This window comes from Brachycentrus maculatus, unplaced genomic scaffold (assembly GCF_059751285.1).
Source record: "Brachycentrus maculatus isolate JH-2025_06_01 unplaced genomic scaffold, ASM5975128v1 h1tg000242l, whole genome shotgun sequence".
NCBI lineage: Eukaryota > Metazoa > Arthropoda > Insecta > Trichoptera > Brachycentridae > Brachycentrus > Brachycentrus maculatus.
In genome coordinates this window covers 455,599-482,318 of record NW_028280993.1, presented here as the reverse complement: position 1 = coordinate 482,318, position 26,720 = coordinate 455,599, and the positions used below count along the sequence as shown (strand labels likewise).

General features: G+C 32.4%; 1 protein-coding gene across 3 annotated transcripts in view; it reads right to left on the bottom strand.

Moving 5' to 3' along the window:
* Positions 1-26,720, bottom strand: part of DAAM (disheveled-associated activator of morphogenesis-like protein) — a 221,026-nt gene that overhangs the window by 152,952 nt on the left and 41,354 nt on the right. For 2 of the 3 annotated variants that reach the window (XM_088265073.1, XM_088265076.1), the window contains exons 1-2: positions 22,619-22,780; positions 22,453-22,534 (exon numbers count right to left, since the gene is read on the bottom strand). The gene's annotated coding sequence lies outside the window, so the exon portion shown is untranslated. Of the gene's footprint in view, positions 1-22,452; positions 22,535-22,618; positions 22,781-26,720 lie in introns of those variants that run through there. The other variant, XM_088265074.1, reaches the window with a different exon arrangement.

The window sequence follows — 26,720 nt, the reverse complement described above, 5'->3', positions numbered from 1 at the left end:
CGTGTCCCGTTAGGTGAAAGTTATACACATATGCTTACGCTTAAATTATCCTTTGTTTTTCTACTAAAGCATCGGAAGACAATGATTGATTAAGCCCTCATTAAAATAGACTATCAAAAACAAAATACATGCATGTCGAGTGGCGACAGTCGTCTGATATAACAAGCCCAAAAGGAAATCGACAAACAATGGGGAAATACTAATAACGATTGTGAAAGGTGCAAAGTGATGTTAAAACGATTCCAATAAACCTATAGACTTATGGGCTACATAAGAATGCACTCAAATTAACGAGACATCGAATCAAAGCGAGAGTTAAAAATATAGAGAAAGGAAAGATTACACTGCGATGCCAAAATTTAACACTATTTCAGTATTCAGAAATCCTGGTAATATTTGACCTAGAAATGAGAAATCGGTATAAATAAATGAGTTTAGGCCGATCCTCATCCCCTTGTACCCAAACCTTATGTAGTAAAAACAATCATCTATCTAGTAAATTACCATCGATCTGTATGCCATAAGCTTAAAATAAATTTTAATGCTGCTGTATAAATTAAATACAAATATCAAAACAACGGCGACAACAACAAAATACTAAATTATTGCTTAAAGAAGAGATCTACATACCAAATGTACTAATATGCAATTGAAAGTATTTAATTTTAATTTCATTAATTCATTAGGCAGTTATTTAAAAGTAAAAATGTTTTAATGTTTAAATTAAGTTTTACTTAGTAAATACCAGTATTTTGTAGTACTTACAAATTACTAACTTTCGTAGTACTTAGTAAGTTTTACTAAGTTAATACCTAAATAACTAACTAACTAACCATCACGCCGCTTCCCCGCAGGGGTAGGCAGAGAGAATAGAGCGCCACACCACTCTGTCCTTGCAAACATTCTTCGCCTCTTCCACGTTCATGCATCTCCTCATACATACCCGCCGGTTGTTACGACTCCTAACCTGACCACTTTCAGGTATTTGGCATACCTGATCGTGCCATTTTTTTCCCGGTTTTCCTCTGCTTCTTTTCCCACTAACTTACGCCTCATAAATTTGTTTTACCGTTCTTTCCTCACCCATTCGTTCTACATGTCCAAACCATCTCAACACACCTTTCTTAATTTTATCGATAATGCTTATCTCAGCTTTGCATTCCTTCCTTATTTCACTATTCGCACATCTATCATACATTGTTTTGTCGCACATTCTTCTAAGTTAATACCTCTATTTCGTAATAAATAAATTTAATTTATTTTTACTTTTTGACATCTCAACATACTCGTAGACGAAGAAAAATATGGAAGTCTGGGTGTTTACTACGTTCTTTTCAAGGCTGGTAAAGCGTTCTCATTACACAAGTGATAACTTAACCAGCCTATGATAGGTCATTCTTCCATATTCTTTTTCGTCTGTTTAGATGTCATAATATAAAAAAAAAACTATATTTTATTTATTGTTTCGGCATTAACTTTGTGGTAAGACATGTTACAATGATTAAAGAAAACACTTCGTTTTTTACCACTTGAGTTTTATTATAGACTACATGTTTTAGAAGTTAAACTTCCATTATTCAGGTCTGTAAAATAAAGTCAAGGGACGGAGTTTGAAAACAAAGGAAAAATGGAAAGCAATGGTGAAGAATTTTGAAACAATATATTATTTAATAAATTATTATTAGAATTCAGGTTTTTTTGGATTTCTAAATTTTCAAGATAATTCATAACTCAAAATCTAAAATTGATTTATTACAAAAAAGTAGTGTTTATGAAATTTCATGTGGAGATTGTGATAAAAAATATATTGGCCAAACTGCGAGAAATTTAAAGATTAGAATTAAAGAACATCATAGCGGTCTTGTTAGTAATTATTTTTCGGAATTTGCAAATCACAGAATCACTCATTTTACTCTCATAAATTAAAATTATTACACCTTGTGTAATAATTAATATCCATATAAAGGCCACGTTATGAATTATCTTGAAAATTTAGAAATACAAAAAAACCTGAATTCTAATAATAATTTATTAAATAATATATTGTTTCAAAATTCTTCACCATTGCTTTCCATTTTTCCTTTGTTTTCAAACTCCGTCCCTTGACTAACCCCTTCCCCTTACTTTCCCCTCTCCTTATTTATAGAACAATTTTATATTTTATATTTTAGTTACTATACAGACCTGAATGATGGAAGTTTAACTTCTGAAACATGTAGTCTATAATAAAACTCAAGTGGTAAAAAACGAAGTGTTTTCTTTAATCATTGTAAAAAAAACTATGTTCATATCAAATCGAATGCAGGTGACACAATGAGGACTGTCGTCAATAAATTTGATGCATCACAATAGAAGATGGTTTATGTGTTGATGCAACGAGGAAGTATTATGCGTTTTGATTAAATATGTTGCAATTTAGCAACACGATTCGACTTCAAACAATTGCCGCATCAATTTGATTTGCACTTTGTGTTATAAAGTCACAACGATCATTTGATGTTACAACTAGCCGAGGTTAGATTTCACAACATTTTGAGTGTGTCCAAATACTTGTTCACAAAATCTGGATTATCTCCAATTACAGGACTTATTTTCAAATTATTTATAAATAACTTCTTTTCATCTCACCAATAGATGTCTCTAGTGAAGTTGTAGTGATTCAAGAATAATGTTTCAAAATTGGTTCATATATATAGAATTTTCCAAGAATTTGAGTAGTGTGGTTGTCAATAATGGGTAGAATTGGTGAATGTTACACGTGTGTAAAGTGATCACTTAAACCAGCCTATGACGGTCGTCAGCCCCGTAAATGCCCAGACTTGCATATTTTTCTTCATCTTTGATGAGATGTAAAAAATAATATGAGGTTAGATTTCATTGGCTTATAAATGTTCTATTAAAAATATCTTATTTTTAACTTTCAGGATTATTTCAACGGTTTTGAGAACCTATAATTGTATAACTGTTTGATATTGATTTCAGATATACTTTCAATTTTGTCAAGTTTTAAAGTAAAAGAAAATAATTAACTGAAAATAAAATATAAACGAGATTAACTAAAATACGATTACAGCAAAGTGAACGCATTTATTTATTTAATATGTGTAGTTACAAGAGTTTTTTTATAATTAAATTTATTTTCATGACATTTCTACTTTACAACCTTAAAATTAATTGCGCAGTTCTCTCCAATAAAGAGATTAAGCTCTTATGGTTGGAGAGGGACTTACTCTAATTATTTATTGTTGAAATGCGATTTTTTAGACGAGTGAAAAATCGACGGATGTATCAATAATGTTAGAAAAGAATGTAGAGCTGTGTTAGAGATAATTTAAAATTTCATTCATTGATTTGGCAGTCACTTTGAGGTTATATCTATCCATATATTTTGTATATTAAAAACATTGTCAACTTTGTGGTATGGTTATATCGCTCACTCCTTTCAAGAACGTCATAAATCAAAAATCGACAATTTTCAGTTGTGTATGTTTTCGACATCCCAGAAAATGTACTATATCCCAGAAAAAGAGTCATATTTTTAACTTAATATTTACCTGGTACAGGGCAGAAAGTGTTGTTTTTGCATTTTGATGAAAAGGCATTGTTTAATTATTTTTTAAATAAACTAAATATTTTTCAAATGGAGAAAAAACCTTCAAGTTTTACTTAAAAAGATCTGTTGCACAGTAAAAAAATTCAGTAAGTGGCTTGATATTTATTTTTAATACATTGTATTACATTTTTAAACTTTAAAAACGTTCCTGAAAAATCAAGTTTTTTGATTTATGACGTTCTTGAAAGGAGTGAGCGATATGTGACACGTGTTTCGTTGAATGATACGGAGAGTATTAATTTCTATCCATTTTATTTTAAACTTTACTTGGTAAATACCACTATTTCTAAAAATTTTATTATAATTGAAACTGTATTTGTCCTATTTTTCTAATCACATTAGTGGAAATATACTCTTTAAGTAAATTTCTAGACATCTTTTCGCTCCGCGTTGTTAAAACCACCTCAAAAAGCATTTACAAACATTTTTAACTTAAATTATAAATAAAAAGTATATTTTAATTTAAATTATACTTTTTAAATACGACCATTTCTTTGAATCTAATATGACACGTGTTTCGATGCATTTCGCATCATTTACGGTGTTTGAAAATGCTGCGGAATGCATCAAAATACGTGTCACAATACATTAAGATAAAGTCGCATTTTCCAAGTTAAAAAAGTTTTATTTCCCTAATTCATATTATTCGAAACCGGAGAAATGAGATCACGAAGTACAGTATGAATTAAAACGAGGAAACGATTTAAATGCACTTAAATGGGATACAATGATCCGAGTCGCGATAAATCTTCCTGACTATAAGCAGATAATATTTCCGAACGCTAAATATTACTTCACCTTTAACTAAAAGACCTCCCACGACAAACAAAAAAGTCTCGCTTTATATCATTCAAGGTTTTTATTAATTAATATCGATCCTTTCCGTAGCTTCGAAGAGATTGGAGCGCCATTTGAACCTGTATTGTTTTATTTTATATGGATGTGAACTTTAATTTGAGAGCAGAGATAGGAAACACTTTGGAGAACCGTTATAACTTTATCTTCAATTGTTCGAACGTGCTATTCATCAAACTGCGCCTTTATATCCGCTTCATTTACAGGGCTGATATTTACCAAATTCTCATGTATCATAGAACGTAGAAAAGACAAAAGAAGAATATCTTGAGTAAGGAATAAAACGTATGGAATATTTAAAGCAGTGTTATATGACGTTTATATGACGCAGTGCCCTATGCACCATTGGGGTGCGGATACGGGTTTTATTATTATTATTATATATTTAAATTTCAGATGTATTTTTTTTTTACAAAAATCTTGAACGTTCATATTCAGAATGCAATCCCAGCACTAGGGGCTTGACGTATTCACGCGCTCAATTTTTGTAGCATATCTATTGAAAAAATATTTATATGTGTATTCATATATATTTAACTTCTTATCGGTCAATAACTATTTTTAACAAAAACCATGTATTTACTTCGAAGGAAAACTTATTTTTTAAATAATTCAAAATCGAGTTTGAGCAAAAATTCAATTATCTCATATATAAACTGGGATCAAAGAAAATTAAGTAGCAATAAAATAGTCTCTGCTAAATAAAAGCTTTCTAAATCCAATCATAGATGGCTGTTATGAACACAATCATCTTTGTACGTCCTGAGATTGATCATATATCGCTCACTCCTTTCAAGAACGTCATAAATCAAAAATCGTCAATTTTCAGTTGTGCATGTCTTCGGAATGCCCAGAAAATGTACTATATCCCAGCAAAAGAGCCATATTTTTAACTTAATATTTACCCGCTACAGGGCAGAAAGTGTTGTTTTTGCATTTTGAAGAAAAGGTATTGTTTAATTATTTTTTTAATATTATAAATATTTTTCAAATGGAGAAAAAACCTAAAAAGATCTGTTGCAAAGTAAAAAGTTTAGTAAGTGGCTTGATATTTATTTTTAATAGAATGTATTATATTTTTAAAGTTTAAAAACGTTCTCCTGAAAAGTTAAGTATTTTGATTTATGACGTTCTTGAAAGGAGTGAGCGATATGTATGGAACGACTTCCGAAATTTTAAGAAGTGTGGTTGTCATTCATTGGTGGAACGGTGAATTTTACAATCATGTAAAGTGATCACTCGACCAGCTTAAAAGTCGTTAACCCTATAAATATTCAGACTTCCATATTCTTCTGATGTAAAATAACTCTTGAGTTGGGAAACCCAGATTTATGAAACCGTATTTGTCCACAATCAAAATATTGTGAATAGCCTCAGATATCGGCTTGGCTCGAGTATTTGATAATGTCCTAAGAAGACGAAACGCGTCACGTATTAACATATACATAAATAAATGTAGAATTCAATCCAACAAACCGTGTTGGATTGAATGGATAAATTACCCAACAATTCGATATGGAACTCTACCAACTGTCTGCAGTTACAATAAATTAGCTCGATGTTTCGGCTTTCAGAGACCTCGGAAGGTTGATCACCCCTGCTGTTGGCGAGATGACAGTCTGATCTGGAGGTAAATGTTAATCGTGAACGGCAGAAAGAATGCACCAACACCGACTTGGTATTTTCCATATCCACTCGTACACGCTTACGTAACTAGTCGTGTCGGCGCGGAGCATTAGGGGAACGAGCGCGGCGTTTAGATTTCACGTGCCGATGGCAAATTTCAATGAAATATTAATTTCCAAAGCAAATTCGAGGAGATTGCTCCGATGTTGATATGTCAAGTCTTAAAATAGCCGCGGAGTCATTGAAGAAAAATTCGTAGCAACAGCCCTTTCTTCTTCTTCTCTGGTTTCAATCCTGGGATTGGTTTGCGGCAATTTCCTCTATTCTTCTCTTCCATTCTTCCCTGTCTTGTGCGGCTCTTTTGTAATGTGCATATGAGCAGCGCACGTCCACCAACAGGTCCTCCGGGTACTCTCGGCGTGGGGGTCCCCTAGATTCCCTAGCCCTTTCTGGGGCTTAATAAAAATGATAACATGAGATATGTAAAAAATTAACAACTTTGAATTTAACTTTTATAGCTGTCAATCATAGGTTGAATAGTGAGTGTTAACGTGTTTAAGCTGATCACATAAACAGGTCATAAGGATTGTAAATGCCCAGATGTATTCATCATTATAATCAAACATTAAAACGGCGTTGTGCCCAATGCACTATTTAGTGTGCAGATAAGGGTGAGGAGAAGAATAAAGTAACATCGTTAGCAACATCATGAATATTCAAAACATTGAAACGCTACTGCCGATTTTTTAAAAGACGTTTTCAGTAGAACGGAATGTAAGGTTAAACCAGGGATAGTTAAAAAATTAACAAGAGTTATTTAAGGTGGTATGGACATGTGAAGCGAATGGATATCGAGAGAATGACTAAGAAGTATATGTGGCGAATGTGAGTAGAACGAAGACGGCCGAAAAAGACTTGGCGCAATCAGATCCTAAAATCAGGTTAAAAGTTTGCGTAATCGGAGAGCACGTATAACTAGATGTATGGATGTGAGGGAAGCTAGGAGTGTGGCGTTCCACCCTCTCTGCCTACCCCTACAGGGAAACGGCGTGATGATAGTGGTGACGACCCTATTCAGTACCTATCTATTAACTTGAGGCATATTTGAAATAAGTTTTCGTTGCTGTTATAACATTATATATTTTTGGCAAGAGGAGAAAGCAAAACCGAATCTTTCGTTTCACGAATGCATCATAACTGCCAGGTGAACCGGATCCGATCCCTGCGCTCATCTAATAATAAAACCCGAACCTGTTACCTGTTACCTGTCCGAATGTCACCGTGATGGATGCGCCGAGATGCGTCCAACCGAGTGCAGTACAACATCATCCGACGAAAGTTGGACCCCCGCTCGGTGACGTGATTACTTCCTGGTCACAAGTCGAAACTGTAATGAAAGCTGTCCCAACTGCATTCCCGGATCTGATACAGAACCATCTAGACGTGCTGATTTTACTTATTGTAACTGCAGACAGTTAGTAGAACTCCAAATTGAATTGTTAGGTAATATATCCAAAATTAAACACGATTATTGGATTCTACTTTTATTTACTTACTCGTATACTGCTCACTCCTTCAAGAACGTCATAAATCAAAAATCATCAATTTTCAGTTGTGCATGTTTTCGGATTGCCCAGAAAATGTACTATATCCCAGCAAAAGAGGCATATTTTTAACTTAATATTTACCCGCTACAGGGTAGAAAGTTTTGTTTTTGCATTTTGAAGAAAGGGTATTGTTTAATTTTTTTTTTTTTAAATACTAAATATTTTTCAAATGGAGAAAAAACCTTCAGGTTTTATTAAGACATTATCAAATACATACTGCAAATAAAAGTACACCGCTAATTGAGTTTTATTGAACATTTTGAGTGTGTCCAACTACTTGTTCACAAATCTGGATTATTTCTTATAAAAGGAGTTTTTTTGACATCTCAACATAGATAAAGAAGAATATGGAAGTCTGGAAATTTACGGGGCTTACGACCGTCATATGCTGGTTTACGTGTGACATGTAACATTCACCAATTCTACCCGTGATTGACAACCACACTCACTACGCTAAGCTCACTTATGATATGTTTGAGTGGAGAAAATCCAGATTCGTAAAGTATTTGGACACACACAAAATGTTACTTAAATTTCTCGTTAAATTTGCAATATTACCGGCAGGATAATCTAATGCAAGATGCATTTTGCGAGTAAAGTAGGTTGATATGCAGCTGGAGGTCAGGGTTCGTGCGCACGCGACTCCAACTTTTAGAAAACTGGTCGTAATTCAATTTCCACCATAACAACCCGTCAGTATCTGCGCTCATTCTAATCAAAGGTGCTTTCATCTCTAGCTCAGACTTTCTCGACACGAAAACAAAACGCCGTAACCTAAATCCGCCAACTTATAATATTACCTTTTCAATTGTCTAAATTCAATCTCATCACTAAACTACATTAACTTTGCTGAATAACATGATGATTTCAATATAAAAATTACATATTACTTATCTCATCACAGATAAAGAAGAATTTGTAAGTCTGGGCATTAACGGGGCTGACGACCGTCAAAGGCTGGTAAAAGTGATCACTTTACACACGTGTAACATTCACCAATTCTACCCATTATTGACCACACTACTTAAATTCTTAGAAGTTCTATATATATATATATATATATATATATATATATATATATATATATATATATATATATATATATATATATATATATATATATATATATATATATAAATATATATATATATATATATATATATATATATATATATATATATTTATATATATATACATATATATATATATATATATAAATATATATATATATATATATATATATATATATATATATATATATATATATATATATATATATATATATATATATATATATATATATATATATATACATATATATATATATATATATATATAAATATATATATATATATATATATATATATATATATATATATATATATATATATATATATATATATATATATATATATATATATATATATATATATATATATATATATATATATATATATATATATACATGTATGAACCAATTTTGAAACATTATTTTTGAATCACTAGAACTTCACTAGAGACATCTATAAGTGAGATGAAAATATATTCTTATTATCATGTTCTTATTCATCTGTGATGAGATGTCAAAAAATAATATGAAAATAACTCCTGTAATTGGAGATAATCCAGATTTTGTGAGCAAGTATTTGGACACACTCAAAATGTTGTAAATAAAAATTACACAATTGTGTAATACCACTTTTTGAGTTTATCAATCTTAACAGGACTACAAAAGTTTGAGCGTGTCCAAATATTTGTCTACATTTGTGAACAACCATTTGGACACACTCAAAATGGACGAAGAATATGGAAGTCTGGCCATTTACAGGGCTTACGTTCGTCATAGGCTTGGTTCGCATCGGCATAAACGGTCCTAAGCCCTGTTAATGCCCAGACTTACATATTCTTCTTCATCTACGTTGAGATGTCAAACACGTTAAAAATGATTCCTAAGCGGAGATAATCCAGAGTTGTGAACAAGTATTTAGATACACTCAAAATGTTACAAATACAATAACTGGTCAATTTATAAGCTATTGTACATAAAAATTTAAAACCATTGTTTTCACGCGGGGTTCAAGTATGTGAATTTAATCCAAGATTCGGACTTTGCATACAAATAGAAAGAGTCTTTGCTTCAAAAAAGCTTTTTCTATTCCAACATAGATGGCGGTCGTGAACTCACATGTACTATGTCACGAGTTTGATCAATATATCTAGAAGTTCCAAAAATTGAGTAGTGTGGTTGTCAAATATAGGTAGAATTGGTGAATGTTACTCGTGTGTAAGGTGATCACTTAGCCAAGCCTATGACGGTCGTAAGCCCTGTAAATGCCCAGATTTCTATATTCTTCTTCATCCATGATGATATCAAGTCAAACACGACTTGTTTCGAGAACTACATATTATATTATATTCTTCAACCACTTATCCGCACCCCAACGGTGCATAGGGCACTGCATCATATAAACGCAGTGTTATATTGAGAGTTAATATATGAAGGAAAGGTGTCCTCCGCTTCAGTTACCAGTCCAGGGTAATATTTGATAAACATTAGAGTAAAAAAAATCACATGATATTTATTTGACCCCCCCTTGGGAATCGAACCCGGGACTTCCAGAACGGTAGCTCAGCGTGCTGACCATTACACTACGAAGGCGGGCATTATATTATATAATAAATATAAATAGTTTGTTTTGGAATTTGATATTTTAAAAGAATTTAAACGAGTCACGGTTAAACAAAGAAGAAGTTGACATTTCGAGCGAAGACACGAGGAAATGTTTACAAACATTTGATATTTAATATGAAGAAGAAAAAACGCATGGGTATATTATTATCGGAATCCAGCCATACTAATAATTCAACTCCTGGAAGCTCGTACTCGTTCCGACATTATGTTGTTACTGTGAGACTTTTGGCATCAATAATAATAAATCAATTTTATTAAAAATACAATAAAACTGTTTTTGTTATTAATTATACACTTCAAAAATTAAGGTGTGAGCGTTCGCTATTAATACCTTTTATGAGTATGACCTGTGACCAATAGTCTTCAATGTCTTTTAAGGAACCTTTTCTTTATATAGAAATAAAATAATATGTATTATTATTTCATTATATTGCACTAAAAATCTTAAGGAATAAAAATCAAACACCAAAAGACTCTTAATTTTAAAAAGAAGAAGAAAAAAATACAAATAGCGCAAAATACTTTTCACTCCTGGTTTGAGGCAAAAATGATTTATTTTTTAACATTTTCCTCCAGAAAACAATTAAAATAATCAACTTTTAAATATATATATTAAAAAATTACAACTATACAGTTTATTTAAACTTTTTTTCATTTGACCAGCGACCGGGTTTCGTCGTTACCGACATCATCAGACTAGTAATGTCGGTAACGACGAAACTCGGTCACTGATCAAATAAAATAAATATGGAGAAAACTAAATAGTTGTTACTTTATTATTAGATGTATTTACCCCAAAAAATGTTAGCAAAAGAATATTGAATATATGTTTTTTTGGCTCAAAGTTTTCAATAAAATTATATTTTGACAGACACTTCACTTCACATCACTTCCATACATTAGGGTCGGAACCAGGACTCCGTTGTGTACAGCCAGTTTAGCTACGTTAGATAGGTTTTTATTCGCTACAACTGATTTTAGTGTATCGTTCACTTTGTTAAAAGCATTCACTCTTCTTTCTATATTTTTAACAACCTTTTTATCCCTAGAAAACATACTTCCCAAATATATGAAATCATCTACCTGTTCTATAATTATATAATCAATTAATTATATAATCAATTCATATATCGTAGTCATACAGGAGAAAGTGACCAACTAACAAAACTTAAATTTTCAGGAGGGCCATTTAAGTCACTTTTGCTTGGCAAGAAAATAAACATTAATGCAGTTAGTAATGTCTAACAAGTCAATATATTATACTGTTAAGTTTAAAATCGCTTGTGGATTTTTTCAGGGCAATATTAAGCTAGTAAAATATCAAATAGTCAATGATTACGTTTTTGTAACAAATGCACTTGGTCACTTTCTCCTGTATGACTACGATATAATCAATAAATTCAAATTTATATCTTAATCACTCAAAAGACATGCTCATTAAAAGTAAGAGTTTTTTAATGCTGCCCTCTTAACAGCAAAATTCGCGCATCCTCCGAGAAGACCTTGTCACTTTATAATCATTTAATAAATTCGTTGTGAGCTGTGGTATAAATAGAATTTGGTGTCATGGGGAATGAATAAATTGATTACAATTTATGTGTTTGTGTATAAAAATGCTAAACGCATCTTGCCAGCTAATAATGCATCTCTCTTCTCTCTCGATAAAAACGCGAAAACCAGTTTTGCAAAGTAATAATCCATGGTTTTATTAAAATGATAATACGGAACTTGATATCATCAATTTAAATATGACTCATTTTTAAATTATTTTGATTAAATTAAACACTTGAACAATCCACTGAATTGAGTTTTATTTTTATTTACGACTAGTTTCGAAAACGACAATTGTTTTCATCTTCTGGTACAAATTAAAACAAACGAATAAAAATATATTTAGGTGTATATATAGGTTAATAAATATAGGTAGGGGGGTTAAAACCAGAAGATGAAAACAATTGTCGTTTTCGAAACTAGTCGTAAATAAAAATAAAACCCAATTCAATGGATTATTCAAGTGTTTAATTTAATTAAAATAATCATGTCATTCCACAAAGTTAATGCCGAATCAATAAATAATACATGTTTAAATTTATGATTTTTCACAAAGAAACATTTTCTTTGCCTTTTGTAGTAACAAAATGTAATATGAGTGACTACTACTACTACCATCATGCCGTTCCTCTGCAGGGGTAGGCAGAGTGGATAGAATGCCACACTCCTCTGTTCTGGCATACTTCCCTAGCCTCCTTCACATCCATACATCTAGACACACATACCCTCCGATTACGCAGACTTTTGACACCGCCAGTTTTTAAGTTCTGATTGATCTGGTCGTGGCAAGACTTTTCCATCCACCCTCGTCCTCTTTGCCATTTTCAAGCTATCCATTCGCTCCACATGTCCATGCCACCTCAAAGAATTTTTCTCAATCTTTTCAATTTCAATAGGGGATGAAGATCTATCAGATTCAGTGGTGTCTTATTCATGAAATATGACAAGACGAATAAGACAAATAAATTAACTATGTGACAAATCGCTCACTCCTTTCAAGAACGTCATAAATCAAAAAAACTTGATTTTTCAGGAGAACGTTTTTCAAGTTTAAAAATATAATGTTTTGAATATTGAAAGCATTAACTTTGTGGATCATCTTGATAAATTATTTCAAGAAATAAAAATACTTTGTTTTCTGATCCACTCACATTTTTATTTTTCCAACTAGTTTCGGCAACAACCTGTTGCCCTCTTCAGGGTTACATTTATAACTTAATATAAACTTATAAGTTATAAATGTAACCCTGAAGTGAAGGGCAACAGGTTGTTGCCGAAACTAGTTGGAAAAATAAAAATGTGAGTGGATCAGAAAACAAAGTATTTTTATTTCTTGAAATAATTTTTTAAAAATATAACACCATGTATTAAAAATAAATATCAGGCCACTTATTGAACTTTTTACTGTGCAATAAATATTTTTTGGTAAAACCTGAAGGTTTTTTCTCCATTAAAAAAATATTTAGTATATTTTTAAAAATAAGTAAACAATACCTTCTCTTCAAAATGCAAAAACAACATTTTCTGCCCTGTAGCTGGCAAATATTAAGTTAAAAATATGCCGCTTTTGCTGGGATATAGTACATTTTCTGGGCATTCCGAAAACATGCATAACTGAAAAATGGCGATTTTTGATTTATGACATTCTTGAAAGGAGTGAGCGAAATGTCGAGTGATATAAGACATTGAATCCATTGTATCTATTGTACAGTTTTTAGAGATCAACCTTATTTATTTATTATTTACTATACATACCACTATCATTTTTATGATACATAAACTGAATATCCTATATATCCTTGTACATAATAGGCAAGACAAATTTTCTTAGGTAATTAATATTTTAAAAAATCAAATCTTTTCAACCATCTTTAGTTCAGCCTTACATTCCTTTCAAATACCTTCTTTTTTAATTCTGCCATGTAACGATTTTCCACACATTCGTCTAAGGGAACGCATTTAATGAGTGATATTTATAAAAAAAATATCATAGATAGGAGAATTGTTCATTGAAGTTGGTGAATCACGCTTTCGTAATATTTTCCAGGAATCCTTCAGCTCACCTTTTACGTATAAGGGCGTGAGATCTGACATTATTTCTGCACCCCTAAATGCTATCAATTAGGTCACCTATAATATAATACAGTATTCCGCAAAGTGTGTGCCGCGGCACACTGGTGTACCGTGGTGATTAGTTGGCGTGCCGCGGAAAAAAGTCTACTTTTTTGAAGATCATCGTTATGAACAATGCTCAAAATTTTCGTATTATTTTTTGACATCTCATCAAAGATGAAGAAGAATATGGAATTCTGAGCATTTACGGGGCTGACGACCGTTATAGGCTGATTTAAGTGATCACTTTACACACGTGTAACATTCACTAATTCTACCCATTATTGACAACCACACTACTCAAATTCTTGGAAATTCTATATATATATATGAACCAATTTCGAAACGTTGTTCTAGAATCATAAGAACTTCACTAGAGACATCTGTAATTGGTGAGATGAAAACAAGCTTTTTTTATTGAGCAGAAACTCTTTTATTAGTATGTGAGATCCAAATCCTGGATTATAATCACACACATGATAAACATATTTCCATATGTTAAAAAAATATATGAAAACAACTCCTATAATTGGAGATAATCCAGATTTTGAGAACAAGTATTAGGTCACACTCAAAATGTTGTTCCATCTTTTGATCGCCCACGCTCAGTTAAACAGGCTCACATTTCGCATTAAACATGATATGTTATAAATGTTTTCGCTTTATATTAATTTTTCTAATAAATCAATATTAAATAAACTTTGTTTTTTCTTTGGCGTACCTCAAAAATTTCTCGATTTGGCAGATGTATCTTGAACATAAAAAGTTTGCGGAGCACTGATATAATGTACCATCCAACCCTTGCCGAGTGAAGACAGCAGTTTGGCTAAAAACAACAGCGGCCAACGCCCAGCAGAGGCAAAACGCAGCCATAAATCAAAGCCCGAAATGAGTGTTATTAAATGGGTCAACTATCTAAAGCCAACTTGTCACGAACGTGTCGGAGTATGACTTTGTATCAAAGGAGGTGCGGAAACAGTTAGACACGAACAAAGTGACGAGAATAATAGTTATTCGCGAACATGTGTGCGTTTCTAGCGCAAGCCATCCTCGACTTGCGACATGGAATTCGTACTTAACATACAAAATTTCAACGATGAAAAAAATACGAAATATACGAAGGACATGATATATAGCTCGATGCTCTATCTATACAATCAATTGAAAGACAATTTATAACACTCTCAACATTCACTTCCAAGATTGAAGCATTTCCACGTAGTTTAAGGTAATTTACTGGTTTGATCTAGGACGTCAATAGATAGTGTTCAATATTCGAGATAAAAGATAGTGGTATAACACAAAGTAAACGACGAATATGATAGAATAAGGATCACCAAGATAAGAGAAATATGCGAGATTGAAGATGTCGTTAGGTGGGGAAGGCAAACGAAGAAAACAATGGTATGCTCATGTGAGGAGAATGGAACCATCCAGACTCTCGCACATTTTTTTTAGAGGCTAATCCCTCTTAAAAACAGGCCACAAGGCCTACACCAAGAAGAAAAAGAAGGAGGATAAGAAGAACAACGAATCATAATGAGAGAATTGTTAAAAAAATGTTTCATTCTTTGATAATAAAAATACATACCTATAATAACAATATCTACTGACATTTCTTCAAAATTTACAAAGGCAAATAAAGTAATACTTAAACATGGTTCAATTCAATCTGAATTCAGAATCGTAAGGGTGAGTGATCGTAAATCGGAGAATTTTCCATGTTAAACCTGACTTTGTTAGTTGTTATTGTGGACACATCGGTATTCATGCGTGTCGAACGGCCTTGCGTGGTCTTATTGACTTCCTCGGTGCGCGGATATATAGCGATGGGCATTTCTGGTGCCGTACATGTTCAATATTGTTTCAACAAAATATCACCGATATGATTATCGAGCGATTTCCGAATAGATGATAACGATCGATCAAGGCTGCCAAATTGCGTCGACTAGCGACAAAAAATGCAAGAAACTATACAAATACAAAAAATATTTTTTAACCGTCTGCGTCTGTCCTCTACTGCTGCATTTATGCCTCTTCCGTCCATCCTTCCGTTTATTTTGGTCGGTTTCTGCTTGCAGCCGATTTTTACCCTCCCCCCCCTAGCAGCTATGTCGTTGGACCATCTCTTTTGGGGTCTTCCGACGCCTCTTTTATTCTCCCAAGTATTCCATCTTAAAAAAAATTGGGGTCCATCTTGTAGAGTCCTGTCTTGCAATATGTCCTGCCCATTTCCATTTGAGTCATGCCACGCGATACATGATATCCTTTATTTTTGTTTTGTTTATGATAAATGAAACTTCCATCTAAATATATATCACCTTATCATCTAACTAACCAACCATAACGCCGCAGGGATAGGCAGAGAGAATAGAACGTCACACCACTCTGTCTCGCTGTACTGACTGCCTGAATGCTCGCATCGTAACGTGTTACGTTACGACGAAATGCTGCGGTCAGTCTCCACCATTAAATTATTTATGGACTTGGCGTTTAATTTGCAGAACTCCATTTTATTTTCGTATTAAATGTTAAATCAGACACTGATTTTTTACGTCTACTAAGTTGTATTTTATTGTTTTAAAAAAAACACATAAAAATCAAATTTGTGACAATTGTTTCGCCTAGTTATGGCATTTTCAAACGAATGTGAAGATGAAATGGACTGACGGTCCTTATATAGCTATACACGTCTAGGTACTCAGGTAATAGTTTTTACATGTGCAGTAATAATTTACGGGAGACAACAATAGTTGATGGGGCATATATGTAGGTACGTATACTTATATTCATTTTCGGGGAAAGGAAAAATTCATTGACATAGTAATGTGTACCATTAGAGTATGCTATTCGTTTACGTTAACACGTATGTTTTGTGTGTGTCTCGTATGTAATTTGCCGCGAAGGTTAATTTCTCTCGCCTCTTTTCAATGTCATTTAGAGTCAGCCTTAATTATGTTAACATTTTCACTGTGTGATCCATCCGTCACTCTATTGGGATCGGATTCTCCGAAGCGGGCGGACGTGACCTCGGCTGGAGTTCAGATCACGTACTCGCAGGAGTCCGGCTCTATACGGAGCGTCCGATTGTCTGCGACCAACGACACACTTTGGGTGACATGTGTGTTTACCAAATGTCCCCATTTACATGAGTAAATTTCGTTTACACTGATAGCTAAACTGGCAGTACACAACGGAGCTCTGGTTCCAAACCCTTGGAAGTATGGAAGTGAAGCATGGAGTTGGCAAAAGAAAGATGAAAGAAGACTGAACGTGGTCGAAATGCGAGCTCTCAGACGAATGTACGGCATAACGATGTATGATAGATGATCGAAATATGAAATTAGGATTTAATGAATCCAAAGCTGAGATAAGCATTATCGGTAAAATTAAGAAAGGTGTATTGGGATGGTTTTAGCACGTGAATCGAATGAGTGAAGTAAGAAGGGTAAAACAAATTTATGAGGTGAATATGGTTGGTAATAGGAGTAGAGGAAGGCCGGGGAAAACTTGTCACAATCAAGTTTTCCTCGGTCAAATTTGAAATATTTAGTGATCACGTCAGGGATCGGAATAATCGGCGGATATGTATGAGGAGCTGCATGAATGTGGAAGAGCCAAAGATTGTTTGCAAAGACAGATTGTCTGGCGCTCTATTCTCTCCGTCTACCCCTGCGGGGAAGCGTGATAATTAGTTAATATCAATAAACGAAAGTGATTTTTAAAATGTGTCGAAAATTCTAAAAGCAATCATTCCGTTTTGTTATTGATCGCAGTGTCAATAGTGCAAAAATCCGGATGTCCACATTTAGCTAAGCATTAGTTTACTCAGATTACTTCAAACACTTTCTCCATGCAAATATAGCGAAATTATTTTAAACAATCTATCGGTGACCTCTATACTTTGTCGTAGGAATTTCCTTATTTAGAACCACGCTTAAACCATATGTATTTAATTTTATTTCATTTTATTTTGTAGTGGAACCCAGGAAATCCGAAATCCGGACATGATTTTGAAGAAAAACATTTGTAGGAAAACTTTTGAAAAACATGACAAAACTGAAGAACACGTTTATCATCACATAAAATTATTATATTATATACGAGTATAACCTAATTTTGTTTGAAAATAATTAAAAAGTTAGTAAAATATACAGTACTGTACCTGTATTGCTACTCAAGTACTGTAATATTATATTGAAATTTTAAAAAGTTGCAAATAATTTACATATACTTTAAAAGAAACAACGTCATAAAGTTCTTCACTAACATTAGAGCTGAATGAATATACAAAAAATATTACAATATAACACTCTCCTTACCATCCATTGTTCACTTTGTGTAATACCACTTTTTTTAGAAAAAAAATGGTATTACACAAAGTAAACAATGGATGCTAAGGAGAGTATTTTATTACCATACCACAAAGTTATCAATGCTTTTGATAAACGAAATATAATTCATTTACTAGATATTTCACTAGCTACGCTGTGCCTCTCAAAAAAAGACTAATTTCTTGTGCTGAGAGAGGAACCTGCAATCAATGTTTGTTGTTTATACTTAATTAATGATATAATAAACATATCATTATTCTATACTTAATTACTGATTTCCGCCTGTCCGCCTCCGTAGTGTAATGGTCAGCACGCTCGGCTACCGTTCTGGAGGTCCTGGGTTCGATTCCCAAGGGGGGTAAAATAAATTTAAGTGATTTTTTCACTGTAATATTTATTCAATATTACCCAGGACTGTTACCTGAAGCGAAGGGCTGATCACCTTTCCTTCATGTGTAAACGATCAACATAACACTGCGTTTATATGACGCAGTGCCCTATGCACCATTGGGGTGCGGATAAGGGTTTTATTATTATTATAATTACTGATTTAAAAAGCTGTATTAAAAATTCAAAAAAATATATTTTCACCAGTCGTAGGTTTGTGTTAAAACACGAGCCTATTTAAATGCAACTTTGTGTCAAAATTTCTAAGTACCTAATCGTTGAATAGCTTGAGGAGAATATAATTTATATTTGAAGCAATAACTTTGTGATTTTCCATTTTATAATTAAAATATCACCTATGGTTTTAAAACGAGGTTATATTTTCTTAATAGATTTATATTATCCACTGACACTTCGTGATGGAATTGCATTTTTTATATATTATTAGGTTAAAACCAATATTTTTAGCTTTTCCACTTTATTTTTATTTGACCAGCGACCGGGTTTCGTCGTTACCGATATCATCAGACTGGTAGGAGGCTATACAAATTGTTATGTTATATATAAAACAAGGCAGGAGTTGATAACCATGATTTGATTAAATTAATTTCTCAATAAAATTATATCAAATCATGGTTATCAACTCCTGCCTTGTTTTATATATAACATAACAATTTGTATAGCCTCCCACCAGTCTGATGATGTCGGTAACGACGAAACCCGGTCGCTGGTTAAATAAAAATAAAGTGGAAAAGCTAAAAATATTGGTTATATTTTCATTATAAAACTTTAGGAGATTTTGATATTTGCAACAACCATATATATTTGTATTAATATAGGTATACATATGATTCTCTTACGATGATATCTTATGCAAGTGCATCGTAATATAATAGCTCACTTGACATTTGCGTCATGGACGGCGACTTGTGTCTGCAATGTTGATAGTTGAATCCTTCGCATCCTTGGCTTATTATTGGCCCATCATCCTTGACACGGCGTGGGTTCCCGGTTCAGTTTTCACATTTGATGCAAATTACGTCGGGTATATGCGGTGTGGGCTCTTTACTATACAAACGTACATATATACGTACATGTATACTGGCAAAAAAAGTGAACTCTTAAAACCCTGTTTGAATAATCCCTGTTCTATACAGCTTTTAGCTTTCATAAAATACCTGCTAATAAAATTAATGTTGAATTTACTATTTAATCCTCATAAATATGACATTTCTAACTACTTAGCGTATTTCGTCAGTTTATAGAACGTTGAAAACATTATAATATGCATCATTTAGTCAAAATTTCATATTTTCAAGTTAACGTTTTTTGCCAGTATACCCACGATATATTGTCTGGTCGATTGTGCGAGTCCAAAATCAACGAATCTATATTATTTTTTGACATCTCATTAAAGATGAAGAAGAATATGGAAGTCTGGGCATTTACGGGGCTTACGACCGTCACAGGCTGGTTTAAGTGATCACTTTACACACGTGTAACATTCACCAATTCTACCCATTATTGACAACCACACTACTCAAATTCTTGGAAGCTCTATATATATGAACCAATTTAGAAACCTTGTTCATGAATCACTAGAACTTCACTAGAGACATCTATTGGTGAGATGTAAAGAAGCTTTTTATTAAGCAGAAACTCTTATATTAGTATGTGAGATCCGAATCCTGGATTATAATCACACACATGAGAAACGCCAGAAAATACCATTTTCATTTTTATTTATATTATTTATATATATATATAGTTATGTTCATGTCAAAAAATAATATGAAAATAACTCCTGTAATTGGAGATAATCCAGATTTTGTGAACAAGTATTTGGGCACACTCAAAATGTTGTCAACGAATCTATGTTTATCACCATCATCATCATAGCAGATGAATTTGCAGATCGATCAAACTCTTCTGTTATAGAATCAGTGTTATATCGACGCATCAATTTCCTATGTCCTTATGGGGCAGTGGCCCGGTGACATTTTTGAAATGATTTCACATTGATATCACGTAGTAAATAGTCGCGCGCTAAGTGCGTGACTAACTATTTATTGTATATTTTGTTTTAGAGACTCTGATTTATATTCTTGGGACGCCACTGTAACGGTGAACAAATTGAGTTATATGAAAAATGATCCTCAAACAAGTACAATATATATATATATATATATATATATATATATATATATATATATATATATATATATATATATATATATATATATATATATATATATATATATATATATATATATATATATATATATATATATATATATATATATATATATATATATATATATATATATATATATATATATATATATATATATATATATATATATATATATATATATATATATATATATGTATATATATGCCAGTGGCGCGGATGATAACAATACGACGATGTCACCAAAGAAGAATTTTAGGATGTTTATAATGCCATGAGTATATTTTTATTTCAAATTATAAATAAATAATCAAAATAAACTGCCATATAGATTTCTATTTCTAATTGGAGAAAATCCAGATTTGTGAACAAGTATTTGTACACACTCAAAGGGTTGTCCATATAGAAACTCTTAACATCAATCACATATGAATCATAACGTTTTAACTACGTAGTGTCGATAAGTTTACCTTTAATTCTATATAGTCAAAAAAAGATAATATTCATTAATTTTATTTTGAAAATCATAAACTTCCTGGCGATTAATAACCAGTTTAACAATGCTAAAAATATTATAAATACAAACAAGAAGGAAAGTTAAAGTTATTTATATATTTATTTAGTAAGACCTCATTCCGTGCTTTTTTGTTTTTCAAAAACACCTCAACTAGGTACGCATTAATTTGGCAAATTCTAGGAAAACACTGTCAAAAACTTTATTCAAAGCACGCGGGAATTCTCTTGTAATGCAGACTGCGTATTTCGGACCAAATCGGGTTAGTCTCCACACGACAATAATACACCATTGTTTTGAAAACACTATTAAAAAGTAAATAACTGAAATGTACATAACGATTGATTAAAACAACAATAAATTATATACGATAATAATATTTAGCTTGTATATATAGCGAAAAGCTTGTCTTCTTTGGGGACGGATACGTATTAAACCCGAAATAAAAAATATTCGTAGGATAAAGGAGTTTATAATTATGTGATGTTTGAAATTAGAGGGATTAAAGGCGTGGAGTTTTTATTTTTATTTTATTTCAAGGACTAGGTAAAATATTTCAAATAGGGTTATTACTTAAATTTACTTGGTTATTAATTACAAAAAAAATACTTAATTAATTATTTTATGAAAAAAGAGAAATATTTGTGTTTTTACTATTTACAAAAATACTTTAATTTCATACTATTTAAATGAGCCTAAGCGGCTAATTATTAGAAATAAGTATCAAATTGTAGGTAGAGAGGGTTCGAACCGAGAAACTCTGACTCAAGAGTCCGCGACTCTAACCACGGGATCACAACCCGACACAATAATAAAAATAATAATAACATGTCAACCAATGTTTTTTTTAAATAAATAAATTTACATTTCAAAAGTTTATAAAGTAAAATGTGTATTGCTCGGTTTTTACACTCTCGAAAAAATAATTTTATTTAGCATTCAATAAAATAATATTTTGTATAGAACTTACCCCTCGTCCTTGAAGGATAGAGTTATTCAAACAACCCTTGTGGAGCAGCAATAGTCAGGATTCACGTTCTCACATCACACTTCTGAAATATCAAAAACATACTATTAGTTTCATCGCTAAAAACACAAATTCTATATCAATTTCATCATGGAATTCATGAACAAACCATTAATTTGCCAAATTAAAAACCACATTAATATAACAACGAAGATCAAAGTAAAACAACTTTTTTAAACTGATAAATATACCGTCTTTGTTTTTGTAAAAAGACTCAATCCGCAGGAATTACTTGTAGCCACTGTAATTCGAATCACATGGCATTATGCACAACGCACACAAAGTGACAAGTCATAACAAATTCATACGAGAGGTGTGTCTAAAAAGTTTTGTGCGATCAATCAAACTATAGTTTTTTTAAGAAGCCTTTTGATAAACATTATATATCACTCCGAGGCAGATCGAATCGAATATATGACTTTCTTTTTCAAATTGAATTTGTGACACTTTCGCGACGCCATTTGATAGGCTATTACCTACATTCAGAATTCTAGTTAATATTTTAACTTATAATAAAAAATCCGCTTTCATAGTGTAGTGGTTAGTGCACTAGGCTACCATGCTGGAGGTCCTGGGTTAAATTTCCAAAAGGGTGAAAATAAATATAGGTGTTTTTCTGTGTTATATTTATTTAATATCATCCTGGACTGGTACCTGAAGCGGAAGGCTGATCACCTTTCCTTCATGCAATTAACGATCAATATAACACTGCTTCTAAACGATGCAAATATGAAATTTTGTAACTGGAATGGTACAAATACCTGTTTTGTGTTACTCGTTGATGTTAACAAATGTATATAACTGTTTTGTTAAATTTCCAAATAAAATTAAATTAAAATAAAATTACTAAGAATGTTAAAAATAATAGTAAGTTTAATGAAAAGACCTTTTCGTTTTTTGAAAATTGAAACGTCCTAATTCAAAACTTATCCGCATAAAATAATGCATAGGGAACTGCATCGTTATGACGCAGTGTTATCTTAACCGTTACTTACAAGGCACGGTAATCACTCCTGCGCTTCAGGGACCAGAGCAGGATAATGTTAAATAAATATTATAGTGTAAAATCACTAATATTTATTTTCAACGTACTCCCCCTGGGAATCGAACCTGGGACCTCCGGCACGGTAGCTAAACACGCTATTTGTTTAGTTGAATGATTATTTTATCCAACGCATAAAAAGAGTTATTATAATTGATATGCATGCGCACAGTGCGAATATTTGGAACGACCCTCATAGTTTCGCAACAGCTGTTCAAATTAACTCACCCTAAATAATATTTATTCACATGTGACCAGGTGATACCAAATCATATTATATTACATTTTCATTATAATAATATACCTAAATTATATTACAAAATAAAATAAGTTTGAAAATATTATTAAAAACTATTTTTTTCTTGAAAAATACATACATAAACCTTATATTATTTATTGATTTGGCATTAACTTTGTGGAATGATATGTTGTTTTTTTTTTAATTAAACACTTGAATATACCACTTAAATGAGTTTAATTTATATATACGACTAGTTTCGAAAACTTAAAACATAAACATTAGCTTTAATTTTTACCAGAAAAGATGAAAACATCCGTATAACAATAACAAAAATGTTAAAAAAATATATTTGGCATTTGAAAGTGTTAAGGTAAGAAGTTGGAATAATCGGCGTGTATGTATGAGAAGTTGTATAAATGTGGAAGAGGCGGAGATTGTGTGCAAAGACAGATTGATGCGGCGTGCCTGCCTTCTCTCTGCCTATTCCTGCGAGAAACGGCGTGATGGTTAGTTAGTTTATATATTTTTGTTCGCCTTCGTAGTGTAATATTCATCATGCTCGGCTACCGTACTGGAGGTCCCGGGTTCAAATTATTAATTTTATATATCGTTTTTATTATTAAAATTTATCGATTGATGTAGAGATACAACTGCCATCTGTTGTTGAACGTCTGCAACAGTTTGACAGATAGTAATGTGACGTCACGTCCGACACACGTGGGAGGTGTGGCCTATAATGTGGTTCTCAAACTGATCACGAAATAATAATATAAACAGTAGATTATATATTATTTTATAATCGTAATATAATATTTAAAAGCATATCTTAATTTCATATTATCACAGATTTATGTATTTAATACGGTTACAAGAGTTTTTTTTTATAATTTGATTAATTTTCTAGACATTTCTACTCTACAATATTAACACTGTTCTTTCCAATAAAGAGACTAAGCTCTTGTGCTTGAAGAGGGATTGTTTTATTTAACCTCCATTCGTGTACGAGTGAGACTTAAATTTAAATGAACATAACTTGAAATTTAAGACTTATTATTTACTGTTTATTTTTGTGGGTGATATATATATATATATATATATATATATATATATATTATATATATATATATATATATATATATATATATATATATATATATATACATATATATATATATATATATATATATATATATATATATATATATATATATATATATATATATATATATATATATATATATATATATATATATATATATATATATATATATATATATATATATATATATATATATATATATATATATATATATATATATATATATATATACTACTACTACTACTACTACTACTACTACTACCATCACGCCGTTTCCCCGCAGGGGTAGGCAGAGAGGATGGAACGCCACACTCTCCTCGCCTCCTTCACATCCATACATCTAGTCATACATGCCCTCCGATTACGCAGACATTTGACACCGCCAGATTTTAGGTTCTGATTGATCTGATCGTGCCAAGTCTTTTTCGGTCGTCCACGTTCTGTTTTCCCTCTCACATTCGCCATATATTTTTTCTTAGTCATTCTCTCGCTATCCATTCGCTCCACATGTCCATACCACCGCAAAGAGTTCTTTCTCTTTATATATATATATATATATAATATATAAGTGAAAGAAAGATGGAAAGAATACTTTATGGAAATTTATGAAAGTAACGGCAATGTCTCCACCGAGACACCCATAAGGCAAGGGTGAGTGAGGGTATGGTATGTGAGATAAGTTTGTCAGAAATAACGAATGCCTTAAAATTAATGAGGAACGGTAAGGCTGTTGGGTATGATAATATTGCTATAGAGTTTGTAAAATGTGGTGGACTGACCACCCTCACATGGATTCACAGACTATTTAACCTGTGTCTTGAGGAAGGATACACACCTCTGGATTGGAGACGGGCAGTAATCATGCCTCTATTCAAGGGAAAGGGATCTCGCGCAGAGTGTGGGAATTATAGGGCGATAAGCCTGCTAAGCTCTGTCGGTAAACTCTATAGTAAGATTATAATTGAAAAAGTTAGAATGGTGACGAAAGAACGGATTTGGGATGTGCAAGGTGCTTTTATGAGTGGAAGAGGTTGCACAGATCAAATTTTTGCACTACGAATGCTGACGGAAAAGTTTTTGGCTAAAAATTAGAAACTCTTCTGTGCCTTCGTGGATTTGCAGAAAGCGTATGATAAGGTTGATAGGATAAAATTATGGAGCGTGCTGGAAAAATATGGAGTAGACAATAAACTTATACAAGCAGTTGCTTCCCTCTACGAGGGCAGCACAGCTAGTATAAGAGTGAATGGGGACATTACATCATGGTTTGCAATATCCAAAGGCGTAAAGCAGGGATGTGTAATGTCACCATGGTTGTTTAATCTCTATATGGACCATTGTATGAAAGAGATTGAAAGTATGGGAGTCGGAGCGAAAATGATGAATATAACTGTTAGTTGCTTGCTGTATGCGGATGACGCCGTACTGCTAGCGAGCAGCGCGGAGGACTTGCAACTAATAGTGTCAAGAATGTACGATGTATGTATGGAAAATGATCTGGCAATGAATGAAGGTAAGTCAAAGGTCATGGTGTTTGAAAGAGAGAAAGATTTGACAGAATGCAAGATTATCGTGCACAATGAATCCCTAGAACAGGTGCAAGAATTTTTATATCTAGGAAGCATGTTCACAAGGGATGGAAAAGTGGATAAGGATATTGAGAGAAGAGTGAATGCAGGGAATAGAATAAATGGTGCTTTTAACAGAGTGATTGGGAATAAGAATATGTCCATGGAAGCCAAGCTAGCGGTTCACAACGGCGTGCTAGTACCGACACTAATGTATGGAAGCGAAACATGGAACTGGCAAAGGAAGGATGAAAGCAGAGT